Source organism: Melanotaenia boesemani, chromosome 2 (genome assembly GCF_017639745.1).
Source record: "Melanotaenia boesemani isolate fMelBoe1 chromosome 2, fMelBoe1.pri, whole genome shotgun sequence".
NCBI lineage: Eukaryota > Metazoa > Chordata > Actinopteri > Atheriniformes > Melanotaeniidae > Melanotaenia > Melanotaenia boesemani.
The window spans coordinates 14,955,666-14,978,418 of record NC_055683.1 but is presented as its reverse complement, the minus strand read 5'-3'; the positions used below and the strand labels follow the sequence as shown (position 1 = coordinate 14,978,418).

At 40.8% G+C, this 22,753-nt stretch overlaps 1 long non-coding RNA gene across 1 annotated transcript; it reads right to left on the bottom strand.

Moving 5' to 3' along the window:
- Window positions 1–15,306: 15,306 nt before the first annotated feature.
- Window positions 15,307–22,525, bottom strand: LOC121631987. The gene is made up of 3 exons (XR_006008843.1): window positions 22,367–22,525; window positions 17,424–17,800; window positions 15,307–15,574 (listed from the first exon to the last, which is right to left on the bottom strand). It is a non-coding gene; the product is annotated as an uncharacterized LOC121631987 (long non-coding RNA).
- Between the last annotated feature and the right edge of the window lie 228 nt (window positions 22,526–22,753).

The window sequence follows — 22,753 nt, the reverse complement described above, 5'->3', positions numbered from 1 at the left end:
CGATCACGCCGAATCAAACTGGGACAACCTGTAGGTAGAGAAAGGTGCATTGGCTGTCACAGTCCAACTCTAACAGTATGTGCAATGGAAAATTGGCTTGATGAGCTCATTAAGCCTTGGTCTTAAAAAGTAGTGTTTAGTCAAAAGAAAGAGTGCTACATCTCTATGGAAGGCCTGTAAAGGTTATCTTAGAAGATCAGGAAATAAAAGGCCAAAGGGCCAGAGGTATTGTTGTAGTTAAGGCCAGATGTGACAGGCCAAGGCTAATACTGGAGTGATATATGTGAAAGATGGCGAATGTATACAACCATACACAGAACACCTCCAAAGTCTAGCAAGATCACCTTGATGCAGATGGTGTCTTTTTCAATCTTTTTGCAGTTCAGAGAAGTTTGCGTAAAAAGCAGCTAAGTGGCAGGGTGGCACAGGAGAAGCATTTTCTCGACTCACAATGGAAAGTAACAACTGATAACTGAGATATTTTTTGTAGCCTCCCCCTAAACCAAAATAGTGATTAGTCTTTGTTGTTCGATCACTATAAAGTTGCTTTTAGGATCCTTTGCTGCCTCTCTTCAGAGGAGTGTCACAAAGTTAAACTTGCAGTTTCCCACCTCAAAAACCTTTTCCTGTGCAAATAATAATTTTTTAAAGTTACATGCCTTCAAATCGTCATAGTTACAAGGGAGCCTAAACCTTTCACATTTGATTTCATGCCATAACACTAAGTACTACAATACCAAAATGCCCCAACACTTAAACACTTAGATTTCAATATAAAAGAAATGGTAACTGTTGTGATCTTTTGTTCAGCAAGAAAGAGTTACCTATCTTGCAACCTCACAGTGTTTGCAGACCAGTGTATGTGGAGAGAAATTTGATAAATTCTAGGTTTTAAGGTACATACCCCCCTGTTCCACCACGGCATCATAGAAATATCTTCCGATTTGATCAAATTCTCACACAGGACACAACTAATGCAAGGGAAACTATAATGAAAGCCTCAAATAAAGGGTAAACAAATATTCAATATCCTTTTCATTAAACAGTACAAAACATTGCAAATCATACCCATCAATACAAAGGTGGATCCACAGTCCAAAGAACTTAAGCTTGTCATTTCCAAAGCTGTTTGGAACCATCAAGACAACAAAAATGTATAAAATTACATTTAAAATACAACAGATGGGCATAATATCATTTGTTATGACCTTAAAAATGTATAACCTAAGGGAAAACAAGATAAAAAATATCCCAAATTTAGTTTCCTACAGGCAGCAAAATAAGGTATTTAATTTTACACAATTGTAAGCATGCACTGCAACCAGGTTCTCAGTATAGATGCCAAGATAGAAGCTACTCAAGGGAATTAAAGGGGTAAAACATATGTGAATCGACTACATCAACCACAATGAATGAAATAATTAACATGTTTGCCATTAAATGCTCTCCTTTTAAAGTCCCAACACATACCATCAATGTGCCAAGTGTTATTTGGGCCACGGCTAATGTAGTTCCTACGTAGGATTTTTTTCTGGCCAGGGTATCTTCTTCGAAGACCACTGGCATCCAGATTCCTCATGGCATCTGCAACATCCCCTCTTCAAAAACCAGGAGTAATAAATCAAGGCTTTGTATTTGTCAGTTGCATCCTTGTTACATGGGGCTGTGTTGCTAGCACTGGTAGTACTGTTAATGTTAAAGTCAAGGAGATGTGGATGCAACTTTTGCAAAAGAAGGTTGAACCAAAAAGTACTTTTTCCTGCCCTTTTTCATCTCACTCTGAAAAAGAGGACATGACAATGCCGGTTCAGTGTATTGGAGTCTCCAGTTAATACTACCATATTTATCATCCCATTATGTTACCCAGTGTTTGAACATTATGAGTGCATGGGTGTTAAACCACAAGCTGTACAAAGACATAATTATAGACCAAGCAAAATAATGGTTTACCTCTACAGCTTTCTGAATTTCAAAAAAAGGACGCTGAAGACCTCTTTGTCTTAGACCAAGTTCTTTCAAAAGCCGTCTTAAGTGTCTCGCCCTTTAAGATGACATGTCAGCAGCAATACAAAAGGTATGTTGTCATAAATAAAAAAAAAACCTGCTACAATACCTTTATTATGCAAACACTGTGTCATGCTAATGCAAGTGCTATGTCTATGCTCTCTTTACTGACCTGATTTTCAGTCCATTTGACATCAGCATGCCAAGAATTTCTCTCTGTTTGAGTCCTTTTTGAAACAATGATGCTAAAAATGTGAACGATAGGTTTGTGAAGTATCAACATCAACATTACATTTCTGATTTCGTCTTTGGGCATATATTATATTATTGAGCATACCTCTGCTCTCAGTTGATGTGTCTGCTTTGAAGACTTGTGCTAAAAAAACTCTCCCTTCCAGCTTTGACCAGGTCATCATAAGTTTCATGGCCGGTAAATATGACTCTTGGTGGAGCTTCGTCTCAAACCTTTTTAACAAATCTCCCGGAGGCCAACTTAGTCCTTGACTTCCACTCCATGGGGGCCATTCTTATCTAAAAATGGAAGAGTTACAAAATAAAAAAAACGAGTAGGTATATTTGATTTGTTTGTATGAAATCACTGACTGTTAGTTTAGTCACAAACCTTGAAAAAGTTCTTTTGCGCCAGTCCACGGAGAGGAAATAGTATTTTTTTTACCAGCTTTTTGTTTGATTCAAAGACTTGTGCTGCAGCTGTAACAGTTAAAGGATTCTTAATTCAGTTTTGATGACAAATGGAACAATTTTAGCTGACCTCAATATATCGGTCCATGTTTCCAACATGGTTCCAAAATATGATTTTTTAAACTCATTTAATAGCGTAACAATGCATGAGTGTGTGAGGCATGCGTGTGTCCCTGTGTGTACAAATGAGAGAGAGATGTCTACATCAAAATGGAGGACAGGGCTGAGCAAGGTGTTAAAATGCCAAACTCACTAAACAAAATATTAAGAGTAAAAAGGTTTGCTCTTACTCAAAACTGCATGTGTCCCTGATGGGCCATCTACAATAAAAATGTTACTAAGCAAGTGCTGAAATAACCTAAATTCAAAATGGCTATGAAATCATTTAAACAATCAGAACTTATAACTGACTGAAAAGCTCACCCTCTCTTTGCGCTGGACAGCAGGGTTTGACTCCGGCGTCAAAACCTTTCTGGGTGATTTCGCCTAAAAGAATGATATACACTGCAGTGATAATATTAAACAAATGTGGTGTTGTTGATGGGTAAGAAATGTTACCATTGTCATTACATGGTCCCCATTCATTCGGCGTATATCTCAAATCAGACTGGCGTGTTTAATCGTAATGCATGCACATATTTTCGATCCATGCCATTATCATTATTATCGTAGCATTCTGCATTAATCTCAGAGTGCAGTGTTTAAGCCTTTCTGCTGACTATCATTGAAACTAAATATAGTTACAGAGCAAACATTGTAATTTAAAAAACATTCATATGCATTTACATGCTATTACAGTGCTATGCATACGTTTGTTTAGTTTTTGTCAAGTTTTATATGTATCAAAATGAGCAACAGGCAGTCTTACCTTTCCCGTGGTTGAGATGTTTGGCTGGCCTTCGTCGTGGACTGTGTGATTTATGGTGCAGCGTTGTCGCATTTTAGTGACATGGCTGTCGTTCTGACAACTTTTTCCTGATACCTGACACCTGACTCTGACTACGAGGATGTCCTAAAATGTACACCGTACAGATGCTGCAAACTTCACCCCTTTTACGTGAGCATGCACTGATCTAGATTGGAAAAGCCTGGGTTGAATTCCAGAGTTGGTAACCAGCTTCGTCTTACGCTTATTCAGATCCTGAATGTGTGGGTAGGTCAACCCTGGATATACCCGGCGTGTGTTAATCATGCTTCGTCGTACAGGCCTCTGTTGTTACTAGAAATGGAAATGTGAGTTTATGATGTTTGTCTCGCGGCCTGTTCTGTAAAGTTGAAGTATGGTTGTCACCATTGCTTAATTTTACAATTAATCACAGTATTAATTGCTATGATTAATTAATCATGAAGATAACTCAATATCATCACTTTTCATGAAGGACCATGTCTAGATCAGCACAACTTCAGCACAGAGCCAATAAAAGTTACACAACATCCGTGTGTTACCGCTTGCGTAGCTTTGTTGTCGTTCTGTGTACAAGCTGGAGGCGTGGGAATGGAAAGTAAAGCAGAGGAAGAGTTATTCCCTCCAAACAAGCAGATTAAGTCATCATTGTTGGATTTCTTTGGTTATGGAAAATCGAGTAAGGTGTCTTTGTCGGGGATGGATTGCCCCTGGATTTTTTTATTTTTATTTTTGCCTGCTTTATGGATTGCCTATAAAGCATGATACAATAAAAGTTACTGTAAAAAGAAGAAATACATAAATGTGTTTCATGATGGTCCAACAATGGATTGGTGTACTCTGCTTTTTGCCTAGTAGCTGCTGGGACAGGCTCCAGTCTCCAGTAAATAGGGGGAAAAAACAACAACAACAAAAAAACAAAAACAAACAAACAAAAAAAAGCTCTTTTCTATCTGTTTTCTCTGAGATATATCCAGTGTCAGAATTTATTTTTTCTTTACAGAGCAGGGGTGCCTTTACACAGGGATAGTCCAAAGGGCTCGGTTGGATTTGCCGGGGAATTATGAAGATTTCTGCACCTTTAGTTTGGTTGCTTTCACACTACATTGTAGATAAGTGGATCAACCTGCCTTGACCCTGTCACACAGCTGCAACAGCTGCTCACTAGGAGGCAATATTTCCCCACATAACCAACAAGAAAGAAGAAAATCGGGCTCAGGGTCTACGCGCTTTGGAGTGCTTATACGTCGGCTACATACGTCACAGTGGCATGCCAAGCACTGCCCTATTTGGAAGGTGTCTCTGGATCCACCCGACAAACCCGCACTCCATTTGACAAGCAGCAGAGGCTAGTGGTGGCGTATCCTTCGTGGCCTCGTTTCTCCCAGACTTCACTGCGCATGACATGGCGGTGAAGGAGCAGCAGTCCAGTGCTGTGGAGCAAAGTTTATTTTATTTAGCTCACATTAGTAGAAATGTGACAAAACCAAATACATTAATGACATGGAAATTGTGTAATATTTGATATTTGTGGATTTTTAAGTGGTTAATGAAGTGTCAGCTAGAAACTTTTTTTTAGATTCAAGGCTTTATAGGCAAATGCTAAAAACATATATATATATATAAAATGCGTAGTTTTCAGAATCCTCTAGTGACCCTATTCAAAAGAAGAAATCTATAGACTTTTTCTGCTGTCATTGGAGACTTTTGGAAACTGACGTGAAAGTATGTTTACTTCTTCTCAATGAGCAGCGCTTCCTCTCCCCCGACCATTAGTGCTCATAGCTGCAGTCAAAGCAGGAGGCGTTCGCCTCTGCTCCACGACCAGGCTGAAAATGAAACGTACAAAAATGCTGCTGGCTGATCCCGCTCGGGCTTACTGTCAGATATTAATGCCAATTAATAAAGAGTGTGGATGAAAACATTTAAAAAGTTAAAAGTACTGAAACATGTTGTAGAGCTGCTAGTTAAAGTACTTAAAATGACACTTTAACTTTAGATCTGTTCAGTTTGAACCAGGGATATTTTCTACTTCTTTTTCTATCGTTTTGAATTGAAATGCAATTAAATATTTTTTCCGGAGATTGCTAGAGCTTGAATTTACAATATTAATGTCGATTACTTGATTCAATCGATGAGCTCGATGGATACTCAGCAGGAAAAAAAGGGGTAAAAAGAGGGTAAAACAGGAAAGAAAAATAAGGAAAGTAGAAGGAAAGGACAGAGGTACAGTAATGTACACCACTTGGATTGAACTGAATTGAATTTAATTGAAGTGGTTTTTTTTTGGACACTTTGATAAAGCACAAAAAAAGACATATCCTGTCAAACGGAGACAATAAAACAAATGTAACAAAAGCAAATTAACACAAATAATCAAGCCCTATATTTGTTAATTAACCATCATACACTGCCACTAACTGAAGAATAAATACTCTAAATATATAGTCTAGTAAATTTTCTAAATTTTATACATAAAAAATATATAATTGAACATAAATGCATACATTGTAATTACCAAGTTTGCCTCAGTGATAGAAAATAATACAGCTATATTCATTAATTTATTCATTTTCTGTGCTGCTTAGTCCATTTAAGGGTCATGGGGAAGCTGGAGAATCCCAGCAATTAACAGGTGAGAGGTAGGGTCACCCTGTACCTATCGCCAGTCCACATCTATATTCTTATAGAATATTTATTGTCATGGTCTCTGGGTTTTCTTTGTTACAGTCCTGTTTAATTTCCTGTTTTATTGTAGTAGTTCTTTTCCTTGTGTATTCTCTTTTACTTTGTGTTTCCTGTTTATTCGTACACCTGGTCTGATTTGCTTATTCACTTCATTTGTTCTCTATTAGTTCCTCAGTGTATTTATACTCCTTGTTTTCAGCTGTTGTCAGATCATCTGTTGTGTTTCCCCATCAAGTCTCCTCTGTTTCGCCCCTGTAAGTTTTTTTTCATGGTTCTTTATTAAAACCTTTATTCCATCTGCCTCCTGCCTTTTCATCCTGCATTGGGCTCCACTTCCTCCCTAAAGCACAACAATTTATATCATATAATTAACATAATATATTTTTATACATATTTCATAGAATTCATTAAAATAAAGTAAAATATAATTAATGAACAAGTGTTTATACACACACACGCATATATATATATATATATATATATATATATATATATATATATATATATATATATATATATATATACATATATGCTTCTCTCTTCAGATAAACTTCAGAAATCTTTCCAGCACAACCAGCATCATTTGCTCCTCTTCCCCAGCAACCTAGCCACAGCTTCAGGGCTTCAACAATGGACACTGAAAGAAACTTCTCTAAGCTCCAGCTTATTTTAACCTACCAGAGTTGAACGTCTCAGTGGGTTTTCCATCATAAGCAGCAACCATATTGTTGCAAAACAGCTGTTATATGATGCTGTTAATTATTTGGTATCAAGAAAATCTAGAAGACTGTAAAGTGAGTGAGTTGATGTGTTGTTCTGGTCTTTACTAAACTCAACATGCCGACAGCTTCCTCTGTTGGAATCACAGTAAATAGGTAAAATTTTAAAGTCAGTCAAGTCTCTGGTTTTCTTTTTGTGTTGGTTTAATTCATAGGATCTCACCTGTTTTCATGTTTTGTATGTAACAAAAACCGTCTTCCATTTAATACCTTATTTAAATTATATTTTGTGCTTTTATTGGCTATTTTATTTTCTACACGAAAGAAAGGAAATGTTGAATATATACATGCTGCTTATGTGTAAGTGGATAAAGATTAATTGTTGACTGCAATAAGGGGGCACCAGCTAAAATCTCGCCTAAGACACCAAATTGGTCAGATATGTCATATGACATGTAAAAAAGTAGTTTAAATAGCTTATTTAATTTCTGTAATTTAAATTGTTTATACTTAATTCAAATAATAACATCCTTCGCTGTGAGCATCACTACTACATGATCATTTTTATTCAGTCTCTTGAAAATGAGAATACATCTTTGTGTCAATTGCACCTAAAAAGTGGAAAAATTATGGGACGGCTGCAATTTTCCTGATTTGCACCGGCTGTTATGCTGATAATGAACAGAAGATGGCGGGCTTGATGTAATCCTCCAGCTGGAGAGGGCCCAGAGAGGGGCGGCTTTCCTTTCCATTCAGTAGCTGTTACATCAGTACTCTAAACGACTGCCTGTATTTATTAGGAAGCAGAGAGGAAGAAGCAGAAAGTCTTAAAACTTAAAATCCCACCGGACTGAACCCGTCTCTGGAAAAGGCCGAGACGAACATTTAAATGTGTGCCACGTTACATAATGTTGGTGGTTCTAATGTAAAGCAGTTGGACTGGAATGGGTAGCAGAACAGCCTGTGCCAGGTCCCAGTATGTGTGTGTGGGGGTGTGTGCGGAGGCGTCGGAAAGGGAGGGGGGAGAAGAAGGGTGCCATAAGTTTGTGTGGTGCCATGTGCAATCTACTCCATTCCTCACCCACACAAGCAAACTTAACTAAGCCAACAGTAACAAGCAGCAAAATGCAGGAGAAGCGAACACACACATTCATATGCACCTGTCACTCTTTACCTGCACCGGCAGCTGTTGTCAGTACGAGTTAACCCCGTTTGTCCTCCGTTCCCGGGAAGTTTGACGAGCGCCATCAGACGACAAAGTGCTGGTCTTCCTTCTTCTTGACATGCCAACAGCTGGGGGCCTTCTGTGTTATGACTCCCGCTGCCACATCTGGTGTGTGTGTGTAAGCGTGTGCGCATCTATAGGTGTGCGTTTGACGAATCCTGCCACATCTGGGAGGCGCGCCAGCTGTCCCGCTCTTCACACGTCTGGACGGCGTCCTGCAGACACCTAGCTGTCACTCCGGGTTACCTGAAGCCCACCTCACGGTTAGAGGCGAGACCGTGGCTACATGTGCATCTCCACTGCCACATCTGCTCCGCGTGTGTATGTGTGAAACTCTGCTTTGCTTATCGGAGCGTGTGCGCATTCGTGTATGCGTGCAAGTGGTGGTTGTGTGCGTGAGTGACATTGGGTACATGTATATCCTCCGGGCTGAGGCTCCAGTCTTCACACCTCTCAGTTAAAAACACTCAGAAAGACACACCAGGCGCTGCAGCTAGACATTGCATACGGGTCAAAGACTCTAATCTTTAGGAGGAAGATTTTAGACAAGACTGTAAAAATGAAACTATTATGTACTAAAAACACAAGACTAAATAATAGAAATATGCACCAGGGGCATTAATATTAGTGGTGGGACTTTAGTGCGTTTATTACAATGAAATAATTACAAAATAATTATGCATTTAACCCAGTTTGAATTTTAAACAACAGGGAACGTTTGTCAGTGCACAAGTTCCTGCTATACTGATAAGACTGGTGCACACCTCAAAGCTCGGCTAACAACTTGGCTACTTTGGCGCTTAGTTTTCAGACCCCTCTGGCAACTATGTAAAAGAAAGCGACTAGCTACAAATCTGGTGATTTTTCTGGTGTTACTGGGAACTTTTGGAGACTGGTGAAAGCAGTTTTTGTTTCTAAATAAGCCAGCTGCAGCCAGAGCAGCAGATGTTCATCTCTGCTTGCATGAAGTGAAACAGACAAAGTGCAAAGTTGACACTGGCTGATCCTGCTCTGGCTTACTGTTATATATTAATGCCCACTAATAAAGAGTGTGGACAAAAACAATTTAAAAGTTAAAAGTACTATAACATGGTTTAGACTCTTTATCAGAGAGCAGCTGGAGTTGCTAGTTAAAGTATGACGCATTCAGTTTGGCCTAGAAAACAATTTTTTTTTCTACTGTTTTGAATTTAAATGCAGTTAAATGTATTTTTCCCCAGACATTAACAGAGCTTGATTTGACAATATTAATGCCTGCGTCTATTATTTAATTAAGTTGTCCACCAAAATCTGTTTAAATTAAAATTGGATTAAAATGTGATTTATCAAAAGTAATTAATTACAAAGCCTCTAATTAATTAGATTTTTTTTAAATCAAGTCCCACCCCTAATTAATATAAATCTCAAAAATCTGAGCTGCTTGTGACAATATGCACGTATGCATATACAGTACTGTACAAGTGCTGAACCAAGAAAAAAAGAAATAGGTGCATCACTTTATTAAATGCGTGCAAACATAAATGAAATACAGTATATGCTGCAAAAGCTAATTTTGTACAAGCATTAAAATCAATATTTGTCTGAGCAGCTTTATTTTTCAACACATTCTGAAGCCATCTGGGCTATGTCCTCATGAACTTGGGAATTTTACAACAGTAACTGAGTCACTAGTTATTCCTCAATATTACACTTAAATATCATTGCTCTTCTCTTCTGGTTGCACCTGCCATTACAAATATTTAATGGCACGTTATGCAAGCCAGAAAGATGACACAACCCAACGCTTCAAGCCAAAAACACTGGTTATCCTGTCCAGGAATAAACAACACGGTGGGATTATCTGAAAAAAATCTGTTTCGATCCCAAGAGGACATTTTAATATAAGTTTGTTTTCAGGGCCCAATAAGAAAAATCTGTGTTTGATAAAATACCTATGTACACGTGGACATGTTCTTAGACAAGTTCTCATAATTTCTTTAAGTAGTCTTCAGGAATAGTTCTCCAGGCAGCTACTGATTATAATGTGTCCAACCGTGTATGTCAATACAGGATAAAAGGCAGAAACTGGGTTTGAACAACTCCAATAAGCTTGAAATTCAACATTTGGTGTAAGCAGTTTGAAGCGTCTGAACCCTCTTAGACAGGTTTTCTTCCTTTAAGTAGTCTTCAGGAATAGCTCTTCAGGCTTCTTCAAGGACTTTCCAAAGCTCTTCTTTGGATGTGGGCTGCCTTTTGTTCCCGTCTTTGTCAAGGTCCGGGGTTTGAGGAAGATTCATCTCGCCATTAAACATGTTATTTTCAGTCCAGTTCTTCTTTATGTCATGTGACATACTTCAGCCTTTTCTCCTTGCTTACTTCATTAATAATGGCTTCTTGACAGCCACCCTTCCATGGAGAACGTTTGTCATGAGGCTTCAGCCAACAGTAGATGGATCAACTGAAGGTCCAGATGCATCAAGCCTGGAGAGACTTTTGCTCAAAAATACTTTGAAATATTAGAAGAAAGTCTGACTGTTTGGAAGAAAAAAATAGGAATACAATTTTTTTTTTTTAATTTATTTTTTAAAAGAGCTCTATATGTATTAAAGTGGTCATAAAAGTAAATATAAAACCTGTGCACTTATCCTTAGAATGGCTGAATACCCTGTGTACTCCACAGGGAAGCACTGTGTGACTGGATAGTGTGAAAATGTCTTGTGCTCAAAGATGGGAAACAACAAACACCACGACATGTATATCACCACATCATAACTGTGAAGTTAAAAGGAAAATGGCAAATCAGAAGCACGCAACAACCCATAATGCTTGCTTCTGGTGTGATTTTACACTAAAATTTTGATTGTTATTGATGTATTTGCTGCAGGGCGTCCTTTATCTATAAGTGTAGCTTTGAGTGCTCTGCAACATCTGCAACATGTTTGTCTATGATGTTCTCTGTTTTGAAAGCCATCACTTGTGTGCATGCTCAGATGAGTGCAGCGAAAAACCCTTGCAGTGCGATTTTTTTTACTTTACTCCACTATTGTTTGCTGTGCCTGCCAGTGTGTCTCTTTGTCTGCGTGGAGTGCTGCCAGTTCTACACCTCTAGATCAGTGCAACATGCATCTCTCCGAAGCACTCCACCACTGAAGAATCTCCACTCTAATTAACTGAGATTACAGCAATTAGCAGACCATTAATCACAGCCTTATTAGTTTAGCCAGGCATAGAGAAGGGGGAAGAGTGAAGAGAGGGATGGGAAGATGGAAAGTGCAATCAGATGGGAAATAGAAGAGAAGGAAGGATAAAATGAGAAGGAGAAAGAGAGGTGCTCTTGGCCAGGGAGTCGGCTGTGATTTCACGCTGCCTTCAGGAGCAAAACAACGTTTCCCTGCTTCATATGTGTCGGCTGTATTATGTAGGAGGGTTGTGTTTGTGCTTAAATGTGTGTAAGGTGTTGAACAACACTCCCGCTCGCATACAGACATGCTGTCATGCGGTTTTAAACACACCCTGCGCAGATTTTACATGCAAGAGGGGAAGTGTAGATTTGAAGTGTAATGTGCTGAGTCCTGAAGACAACTCTGTGTATGTGTGTGTGTGTGTGTGTGTGTGTGTGTGTGTGTGTGTGTGTGTGTGTGTGTGTTTTGGTGGTGGGTGGCACAGTGTGAGTTCGGGTTGGCACAAGTGCTGGTATGTCAAAGCATTGAGTCTTTATACGTGTGTGTGTGTCTGAATCTGTGGTCTTACAGTATCAGTAAAGTGTGTGTGTGTGTGTGAGCCAGAGGGAAGAGGTTGTGTTTGTTAAGGAAGGAGTGAGAGTGAAGCAGCTTCAGAGGATGAATGTCTGAGTATGCTTGTATCTGATGCTGCTGTTCTCTCCATCCCCCCCACCCCCCACCCCCACCCCCACTCCCCAGCCCCTATCCTCCCTCTCTCCCTCCCCACACGTCAGCGAGCGGGGTCAAATGTTATTCCCTCCTCGTTGTCACGGTTGCCAATCACCTCACATTCTGTAGCAACTGTTTCCAAGGCAACGGAGAGATCCGGTTGCCAAGCACCAAGAGCAATGCATGTGATTGTTACTTATTTATTTAATTCTATCTTTATCTATTTGTTCATTCTAAATGCGTCCACACTCGCATTCACGTGCACACCCTCCATGCACCGCAAGCACACTGCTCCTCTCACATACATGCACACATGCATGAACTGTTACCTTTCTTCTTTTCTGATTTTAACCACACGCACACACACACACACACACACACAGACACGTAAGCAGACGACTGCCACGGCCCGTGCGCTAACTAACTAACCCATCTGCATTTACCACAGGTGTGAAACGTGCGCAGCGGATGACAAACAGTGATTATCATAGCAATAAGGATCCTAATCTGAGCTCTGCTCTCCTCCTGGCCTTCTGTTCCCTCCTCTCATCTGCCACATCTCATAGGAGCTGCACAGTGATAAAGACAGGCCCTAATGAGAGGGCTCTTATTGCTCTGTGATTTCCTCCCTCTGTCCCCGTCTCTCCTCCCCCCATCTCTGCACATCTATCCCTTTTTTAACTATACCATCTCCTCTGTCTCCTTGCATCCATCCATCCATACGTCAGATCCACTCCTGCATTCACCAGAACCTTTTTTTTGTTTGTCTAGATAAATACTACAGGGTAATTACAATGGAGTGACCCATCAGAGAGGAAATTACCACCATTACTGCGTTGCCAAATCCAAAACATACTTATTCATTCAGACTCTAGTGTCTCTGTTTACTTTACCACAGTGGTTATAGATGTTAGGGAGGGGGTTTGGATGAGAAGAAAGAGGATGGTCTTGCTGACCGGGTTGATTCTGATGGGGGTAGCTTTGATGTTGGCGCTCTCATATATGAAACATACAGGACTGCTATTTAACTGCATTCTTAAAGGGCAGCTTTGTGATGGAAGGTAGGAACAATGCTGCAGATTGATCAGCTCTACGAGAAGTAAACCTTGCAGAGCTGTGGCTGATTTGACAGGCAGAATTAATGACTTTACAAAACTTTAGATATTTATTGCAGGTAGTTAAATTAAAGCAGGAGTAGATCTTAAATATGTGAGATAAAGGTAACTGCTTGGACGTATGTTTCTATTTTTGTATGTTAGTGACATAGTTGTGTGGCTTGCAAGTGGTGCTCTATTGATTCGTTTTTCACAACTTTGGTGCTTACTACATGGGGAAAGAACACAGATCACAACCATATGGGCTGGAAAAAAGGGCAGAAGATGAGGGTTCAGGTGGAAATGACCAAACATACAAGAATAGACTTGGCACACAGCAAATGTCCTGACAGGCCATTAAAGCCCTGTTTCCACTAACAGGTCCAGGTTCCCAGTTTTAGCTTATGGAAAAACTAGGAAGGGAGCCAGAATATTCCGTCCAACCCATCCAAATTTTTGGGACCCTTCTGTTGAGTCTCAATCTTACCAATCCGACCCCCAATGGGTGGAGCTTTACACGCTGCAAAACACTGATTGGTGGAAAAAATCCTCACTTCCTGTCCGAGCTATAAGATCTCCACATTTAAATATACTGTAGAATTTTTATTTAAAGCCACGTGGCCAGAAGAGTAAACACAAACCGCTGGATGTCCACCATTCTCCTCCTTTTTTTTTTATGTGTCGCATTCTTCAGAAGGCATCGTGCCGGTATGACATCATGCTATTAAGCAGCCAATGCAGCTACGATTTATCGAACAAAACCTGACCCGTACTCCTTGGTGGATACGGGGCTATGTTGATTCTACTCAAACTTAAGCATATATGTTGAAAAGTGTTTAAAATGTTTCCTTTTACTGGTTTAAATGGAACAAACTAGGCTGCAATAAGATGGTGCCAGTTCATGATATATTGTGAACAGTTGTAATTTAGTTTAAGAAGTAGCCTGACACAAACCACAAAGGAGAAAAAACTACAGTGCACACCCACAATAAAAAATTGGAAGAGGGAATAAGTGTGGATATTATATCTGATGATCAATCACATGAGTTTATGGTTTTCCGCTCAGATGGGAAACAGTTGATGAATCGTGTCATTTTAATCTTTTCCAGGTTAGATGCAGTTTACAATGATGTTTTTATTACCTCTAAGATGCATCCAGCCTTTTTTAAACAGGCAAAAACCACCTAAAGATACTCCATTAGCCCCTTTTTTATTTTAACTTCTTCCATCCACCTTTTCTTATTCACATATTGTGAAATTGATTCAAATACAGCAAATTTTTCTGTCACAGTTCTGATATAAAGTATAAATTGAGGAGAGTAAACCAGTGTACGCTAATGCTTTTTGTCTTGAGATGTTGACATGATGAAGGCTTAGGGTGGGCACACACATTGCAAATCAGTAATATTACATAATATGAATAAGAGTTACTGAGTGGACGATGCTGTAAAATTAAATATATATGGGCTATCCTGACTGCAGCTCATGTGAACACCGTAATCAGAATATTGACTTCTTAAGGTTAAAAGTTCAAAGATTGCTCTAGATGGACACATAACTACTGTCCAAACAGATGAAATATTCTTAATTTCTTGTGAAATATCTCAATATCTCACATTTCTGTTCTCCTGGTTTGGTGATCCTTTTATTTCATCTCACTTATTAGGCGGAAAATAGAAGTTTAATTTGAAACCTTTTGAGATCTATTGGATGGATTACAATGATTTTTGATACAAACATTCATAGCACACAAAAACAGTAGATCAGAATATTCTGAAAATGATTGATAAAGCTTTTCTTACATTCTTTTTTTTCCTGTAGGATGCCATAAATTGAAGATGTGGAAGAAACCTTTGCCTGATGGGTTTCAGTGTTTTCAATTCCAAATGACTGAAACCACTAATGTTGATCAAGAGAGCAAAAATACACGTATATAATCATTTAGTCAGCTTTCTAGTTTTCAGTCCTAATAATGGTTGTCATAGAAACCATTGTGTTACAGGGTTATAGTGCTCATGTTATTTTTCCAGCTCCCTCTGAACATTCTCACTATTAATCAGATATCATAGGAAAATCAAACTAGTGAAGCAGGTAATCAGTGTAGGCAGGGAAATCAATTGGATCTTTAATTGCTATGTGGAAGAAGAAACAGAAAAATTGCTCTCGCACACATGCACGGACTAATGCAAGCACACATATATGCACACACATGCCCAGTGACAGAGAGACAGTGGCACTGATGTAAGTGGAGTCTCTGGGGAGTGGCGTGGAGAATCCTCTTGGCTGGGAATTTCCAGGGTTTAGCACACAGACACAGTTCCTGTCAAAGGGCCTTTTACATGGATGAGCCCCAGCATCACATTCGCCCACTGTGAAATAGAGGGATTTAAATAATCTTATTACACCCTATTACAATGACACTAATATGTTTCAATGCCCTGCAAACTATACTGGAATGGGGAAAATGGACAATTTGACCACCCCATACAGCACAAGAGCCAAAAGCAGGTAAATGATGACAATGAGAAGAAATTATTTAGTATTTGTTTTGAATCTGAGCAACATTAACATTACTTGATAAGTAATTTAATTCAGTCATGTCCTTTACTTAATGTTGCAACTGCTGTGTACACAAGTATAAATGACAGGGGCAACAGGGGAGATCTTAACCCCTTTTACTAGCATAAGAGAGAGCTGCCCTCCCTCAACACATTACTTTAAAACATACAATTATGGTATATGGTTATGAATAAAATCAAAGCCTTACAAAGTTTTAAAAAGTCACATCCTTCTTCCTAATTCTCACAATGGTTTGGTCCACCTGGCACTGTCACGTTGCATTCAATGTACCTCAGAAGTGGGAAACTAAAACATTTTTTTCTGGGTGGAGAAAATAACATTGACGCCTCTGGATTTGCTTTGCGACTAATTACAAATAATAGTTAAGGTAGTTTATTTAACAGAAGAAATTATAAAATGCTCTGAACATTTTTTTTCTTCTGTTCTTATTAGAACAAGAATATAAAAAATTGAATATTTTATGTGATGTTCCCTTTATTGGGAAACTTTTTTTGCTGTTTTCTTTCAGGTGTGTTAATCAGAATTTGGACAATACAAGTGACCATGTAACATTGGCTATAAGGTTTCCCTGCCTGTCAGAGGCGCCTCAGATTTAGCACATAGCTGCTTTACAAATGATAACATACAACATCATATAATGTATCAGACTTGCTTTGCTGGGTGGACTAAAAAAAAAAGAAAGAAACACTTGTAGTTTTAATGGCATGGGATTTTGTTCGCTCCATCACCTTGTGGTGTTACAGAGCAGCTGAGAATCCAACAGGTCCCTGTGGAGAGCTAAAAATTATCATAAGCTGCTAATTTTAGAATAAATTTTCATTCAGTTAGACAAACTTCTGAAATTTAATTATGAAACAAGATACTTGAGTAAATTAAGAAGTCGTGTTTTTATACAAAAAAAAACAAGTAAAAGTTCATTAGAGCAAAGCAAGGAGGTTTTATTAGTTTTGTACTAAGTCAACTTTTTTTCTTACTTTCATGCTCATCCTGCCTTTAATATCACATATTGCATGATATAAAAGAGGCTTAAAGCTCCAGCTGCAATTTATTCTTTACCGGTAACAAAGCCCCTCTTACTATGACTCCAAAAGTATTCACTTGTGTCTCTTTAGAGATGTACTCGTTATGGTATGAAATTAAATGTGACCATGCAGCTGGACTCAGTCTTTTCTTCCCTGATGTTGTATTTCCTGTTTGTCCCTGTTTTTGTCCCCGTCTCTGCCTCTCCTCCCGCCCCTCCAGCTGAGAGAAGACTAAGATTTATCTATGACTTTCTAAATGTGCTCCTGCCCGTGCCCCTACCTGCCCGCCAGCCTGTTTGCCCCCGCCCGTCTTCCCGCCAGCCTGTCTGGATATTGGATTTGCTCTTTTACTGTGACCTTATACGTGAAGAACCACAGGAGCTACCGCGACTGCTGGACCTTCTGTCCTGTCGTGCAGAGTCATGTCTTCCTGCAGTCGGGGGCTCAGCCTCCGTCTCGTCATAGCCTCAGCACACACAACCCCCCCTCTCCTCCCCCTCCACCATGTGTACTTATTGGATTCCCCTCTTCACTCGCACTCTGATAAGGGCATCTGTCAAGCGGATGAACAATCAGAGCTAAAAAGGTGTGTGATGCACGCTTGGAAGGATCTTACTTCCTGCAGAGGCAGAGAGGATGCTGGGTAGAGGCATGGGGGCGAGCTTGAGGACCACAAGGAGGACTCTAGGAGAAGATTAACATCAGCTCAGCCAATCTTCACATCAGGAGGAACATTTGCTGCTGCCGATGATGGCTTCCACTCAGCTACGCGTATTCTCAAGCAATAACATCGACATCTGTATTATCAACCCAAGAATACCCGTAGTCGAGACGGGAGCAAACGGTCACGCCACCTCACTCCCCTCCAACCATCTCTCCTCTCTCTACGGCTCTCGCCTCCCATCCCCCTCGTTCTGTGTTCGACGCTGTGCAGCAGGAGAGAGCTGGAGGGAAGGGTGGGGATTTTATAAGCTGCTGAAAACTGCCCAGGTTCTGCAAGAGAAAACAGAGAAAGCACAAATCTTACAGGACGGATTCATCAATTAATTAGTACTGAAGTCTTCTTTCAAACCGGTTCATCTGCAGATTATTTGCTATCATAATGCATTTCATCACAGAATATCAAAAGTCACAAAATGTCAAAACTGAAACTTCCCAGAGCTGCAGTTTTTAAAATGGCTTGTTTTATCCAGCTATGACTCCCAAAACCAAAGAAAATTCCTACCTTTTTTTCATTTGTCATTTATTATTTTACCTAAAACCCATTTCAATAATAAGAAAATCTCTCATCCTTGTCTGTAGAAGCCTTGTGGATGCATTAAAGCACCATTTGGATCAGGTTTTATCTCCCTAAATAGAGGCCAAGTGCTTTGCTCAGGCCTAATTGGTGTGAATATCTCATGCCTTTTAATGGCGTCAGCTTCAGTGCGACAGTGAAACCACTGTTTCCAATAAACACTTTTAACTTGCTACTTCTTCTGCAACAGCGACTGTATCTGCAGTCAGCAGCAGGCATGAAATAAGGAGAAGAAGAAGAAAGAACGTGATGGACTGTTGTGTGTACACAAATAGTCGTTTTGTCGCTGCACGCCAGGGTGCAATAAAGTTTTTTTCAATGCTTGGAACCCCTGACTGAGCGTGAGTGAGGGAGTGGGAGATGTGAGCGTTCGCCATCCCTGTCCCTGTGTTTTATCAGTCGCACTCACCGCATCTGAGGAAGCGAAGGGGGCTGCCAGCTCGAGCCCCCCATGCTGCACACATGAGGGAACGGAGGGAGAAAACACAGCAGAACGGAGATGGAGGAGGTAGGAAATGAGGGAAGGAGGCATGAAAGCATCCCAGACACAGGAAGAAGGGAAACGTCATGGAGCACAAAAAGAGGAAGAAGTGTAATTTGAAAAGAGATGAGAGGAAATGGATAGAGAGTGGCATGTGTGTGTTTGTGTGTGAGAGGAAAAGAGGCGGGGTGGGGGGGTGTATTAGCTAGGTTCGGACTGTCATTCATCGACATGATTGGCTGTGTCAGGAAGAGATAAGCAGTCCTCACATGCCTCTGCCCTCGCATCTTCAAGGCCCCGGAATCAAGGAATCAAACGGTGGAGAACGCCGCTGTGCGCTCGTCTGCACTGAAAAGAGACTACATGAAAGGAGTGATTCCTGCTATTATTCTAAACACCTCTGCATGTGAAATACCACACTTTTTCAAAGGCTGCAGGGTGGGGAGGGAAAAAGAAAGGCAGAGAAAAAGGCTGCTTTGAAAACATCTGAATCCTTCATTGGAGGTTGTAGCTGATGATAGCATTCTCGTGGTTCTTGGGGGCCTTGAGATCTCAAATCCCCCTGTCTTTACAACTCTTTCTTCCCCCTTTGCTCACCATAAGCTCTCACATTAGACAGCATTAGGGGAGGAGATGGAGCGAGGAAGAGCAACTCCCCTACGTCTGAGTTCCTGTAGGACTTAACATCTTAGCTCTTAACTGTCCCGGTGGCCCGTCCGGTTGGTCTCTACTGACTCAGCCGGACCACTTCCCTTGTGTCATCTGAGAAAAATCCTCAAATTAATCCTTCACCCATTACTATAAGCTCTGACACTCTTGTATAGATCTGCAGGATTACAGAATAGGTAGGTATTATAAGGTATTACTCGGAATTAGTTTTTAAGAAGCAGCTTAAACCTTCACATCTGATGACGGAGTTTTCAACATGAATTCTATTGATACAAGAAACTCTAAAGATTAGAGAAAGATGTAAAGATTCGGATCCAAAATCCCTTAAAAACCCACAGCCAGGGCCGACATATTGAGGATCGATGGAGCAGATCTGGATAAGAGTAAGTGTTGTAATGTTTCAGGCCCTGAGAGGATAGAACACACACGCCAGCCTGGTCTAATACAGACAGACTGTCTATGAGGCAGCACAGGCATCACCAGCAATCTCTGGTGTGCTCCCAAACAGCTCCCTACTATGCGCCGCATCAATTATTCAACATATTTATCTATGCAATTTGACGGCCTCTCCCCTCCAAAGCTCAGAACAAATTGCGGAAGCAGCTAATATCGCTTCAGGGTCTGTGGCTCAAATCACTGCGCTAGCAAACCCCAGAGGCTGAGCACAAGAGGCAGTAAACAATCACTTGACACTTGGCACTTATATTTTTTGATTTGTCGGGCTAAATGCAGGCTGTGAACTCATGCCCACCTCCGCTCAGAGGCTTTTGGGTGCTGCAAGAAGGATCTTCTTTTATGAGAGAGACAGTGGCGGGGAATGTATGCACAAGAGACCTGTGGAGCTTTTACAATACCAACAAATCTAAGCATCCCTTCCCTCCCCCATTTGGATATGGATGCACACAAGCCCTTTTATGCACATGCACACACACACCCTCCTCATTTCTTCCAACAAAACCGGCATTTAGCATGACACACGCCGAGGAGCCAGGGTAGCCAATTATCAAACAGATGTCAATGTATGCGTTACAATACTAAGGGGAGCCCAATTACCACACAGATGTTTTGTTTTTCTCCTCTTACTCTGTGCTTTTTTTTTTTTTTTTTTTTTTTACCCAGCATCCTCCCTGCTCAAGGCCCTCTGAGGATGGCCCAGCTCCCCCCACCCCCCCAAAAAGAAAATAAAAAACAAAACAAAAAGGAAAGGAAACACACCCTCCACCAGTCACACTAACTCGGGTGCACACATATATACGCAAACACCCGCAGCCAAATGGAGAGCATGTGGATGTCAATCAACAGGGTGGATGAAGTGGGGGTGGGGGGTTGGGGGTGCTGATCAGGGAGGGAATTGTGTGTGCATATATGTGTGTGTGGGTAGCAGGAGGGGGAGTACAGGGCCGCAGATCAGAACCAAGGACAGCTCCCAGTGGAGAGATATGTGCCGCTTTGCTGCGTTACTAAATAGAAGTCTCCTCTGTTAACACACACACATGTAGACTGAGCTAAAGCACATATAAACAGACATTTGTGCACAAGAAGAAAGTGCACACACACACACACACACACACTCACACACACACACATACGTACACGTACACTTGATTCTTGTGCAGGCACTAACAATTTACTAATCAACTATTAGCTCATTGTTGTTTCCCCTCTTCATCCATCTCTACTAATGGATACCTTAAGCACCAACCAATGTTTTTGTATTTCTCCCTTCTTCTATTTTGCACCCTACCTTCTCCTCTTTCTGGGTGGGGGGCGGGCTAAAAAGATGGAGAGCCGGCTCCAAGCCAAGCCCACATGAAACCGAGGAGATGGAACTTTATGTCTCTCTCTGCTGCTGCTTGATCAATAGGAATTTAATGGACAAGGATTGAGTTCAGGGAGTTCATGCTTGCCAACGCGCCTGAGGGCCTGAGCACATGCACACAGCGAAGCAGGCAGGGAGGCTCATGCACGCTCACATGCAGAGACACATACACTCATTCAAATTGATGCTCTTTCTCTATGGCACACAGATGCACACACACACACACACACACACACACGCTGCCAAATGCTCTCACACAAGCTGCGAAAAAGCTACCAGCTGAATTGTAAATGCTGTAAATTCAGTGGATTACAGGATATAGGCTGAATTTGCTTTGATACAGACTGAAATGATAATGCACTGGCTATTGAATTACACAGCTAACAGAGGGAGGAGGTGCAGGAGGGAGCTTGAATATTTCATTGAAAGGAGCTGAAGCCAATCAATTGAAGAGGACATCACATTATACAGCACAAGCCCTTGTGTAAGAGCAGTGTTTAGTCCACAAAGGCTGAAAACTTCTGCTAGATTGCTGCGAAATATAAAAGAGAATCCCAAATGAAGGCCAGGCAAAACCTTAGTATGGATTTATGTCCATAAATAAATCACTGTTAAGTGTTGCAGCATCAGATGGTGCTCAATAAAGACACAATTGTGGTGATGGTGATGATTTTCTGATAAAAAGAAAGTGAAATCTAGTTAGTTTCCTTTTGGGGAAAGGAAAAGAAAGTCAATCCCATCTGCAACAAGAGTGCAGGCCGTTCACTTTGGAACAAAAAAGTCATTGCAAATGCAACAAGCGAAGTCACATCCAACTCTTTTATCTTACTGAAGTCTTTCAGGGAGAATAAAAAACAAAAAAAGAAATAAATAAAAAGAAAGAGAAGCTCAAAGCAAGTTAGATAATAGTATGCAGGGAGAATGAATGAATGAATGAATGAATGAATGAATGAATGAATGAATGAATGAATGAAGGAAGAGAGCGGAGGAGGGAAAAAGGAGGGAAATGAATGATCTCGCCAGTGTTAGCTATTTGAAGCAAGTCTATAGCGCTTTTCTCCCCTCTTCCTCCACCCCGCGTGGATTTTAATGGAGACACTATGGAGATGAAACATTTAAACAAGCTCCCCGCTTGTCAGAAACTGACAGCTCTCCGCTGTAGCCATATTGTAGCTGTAGCACATTTCTGCGTGACTTATGCGTTAATTCTATTACACAGCATTTAAGTTCAAACGGATTATGAGGAGAATGGCAGCGGCGGCGGCGTCTCTGGAGGATTTACTCCATACTCACCCCCACCATAGTTGGAAGTCTTGTCAATTCCTGCTCTGTGCAACTCAAGTCGAAGACGGTGTATTGCCAATATCTGGAAATCACCCTGAAGAGAGATAGGGGGAGAGAGAGCGAGGGGGAGATGGAGGGGTAGGGGGAAACGCCCCCTCTCTAACTCCCTCTTTTTCTCTTTCTCCTTCCATCAGGACTGAAAATGCCGTCTCTCTCTGCGAGAGGAGAAAAAAATGAAAGAAAAGAGAAGGGAATGATAATAATTAAAGAGAGAAAAAAGATCCGAGAGGCAGACACTCTCCACCCTTCATCCTCCCTTTAGATCCTGGAATCTCTGGCAATGCTGCTGTTCTCTCCTCCTCCTCTTCCTCCTCTTCCTCCTCCTCTCTCCGTCTC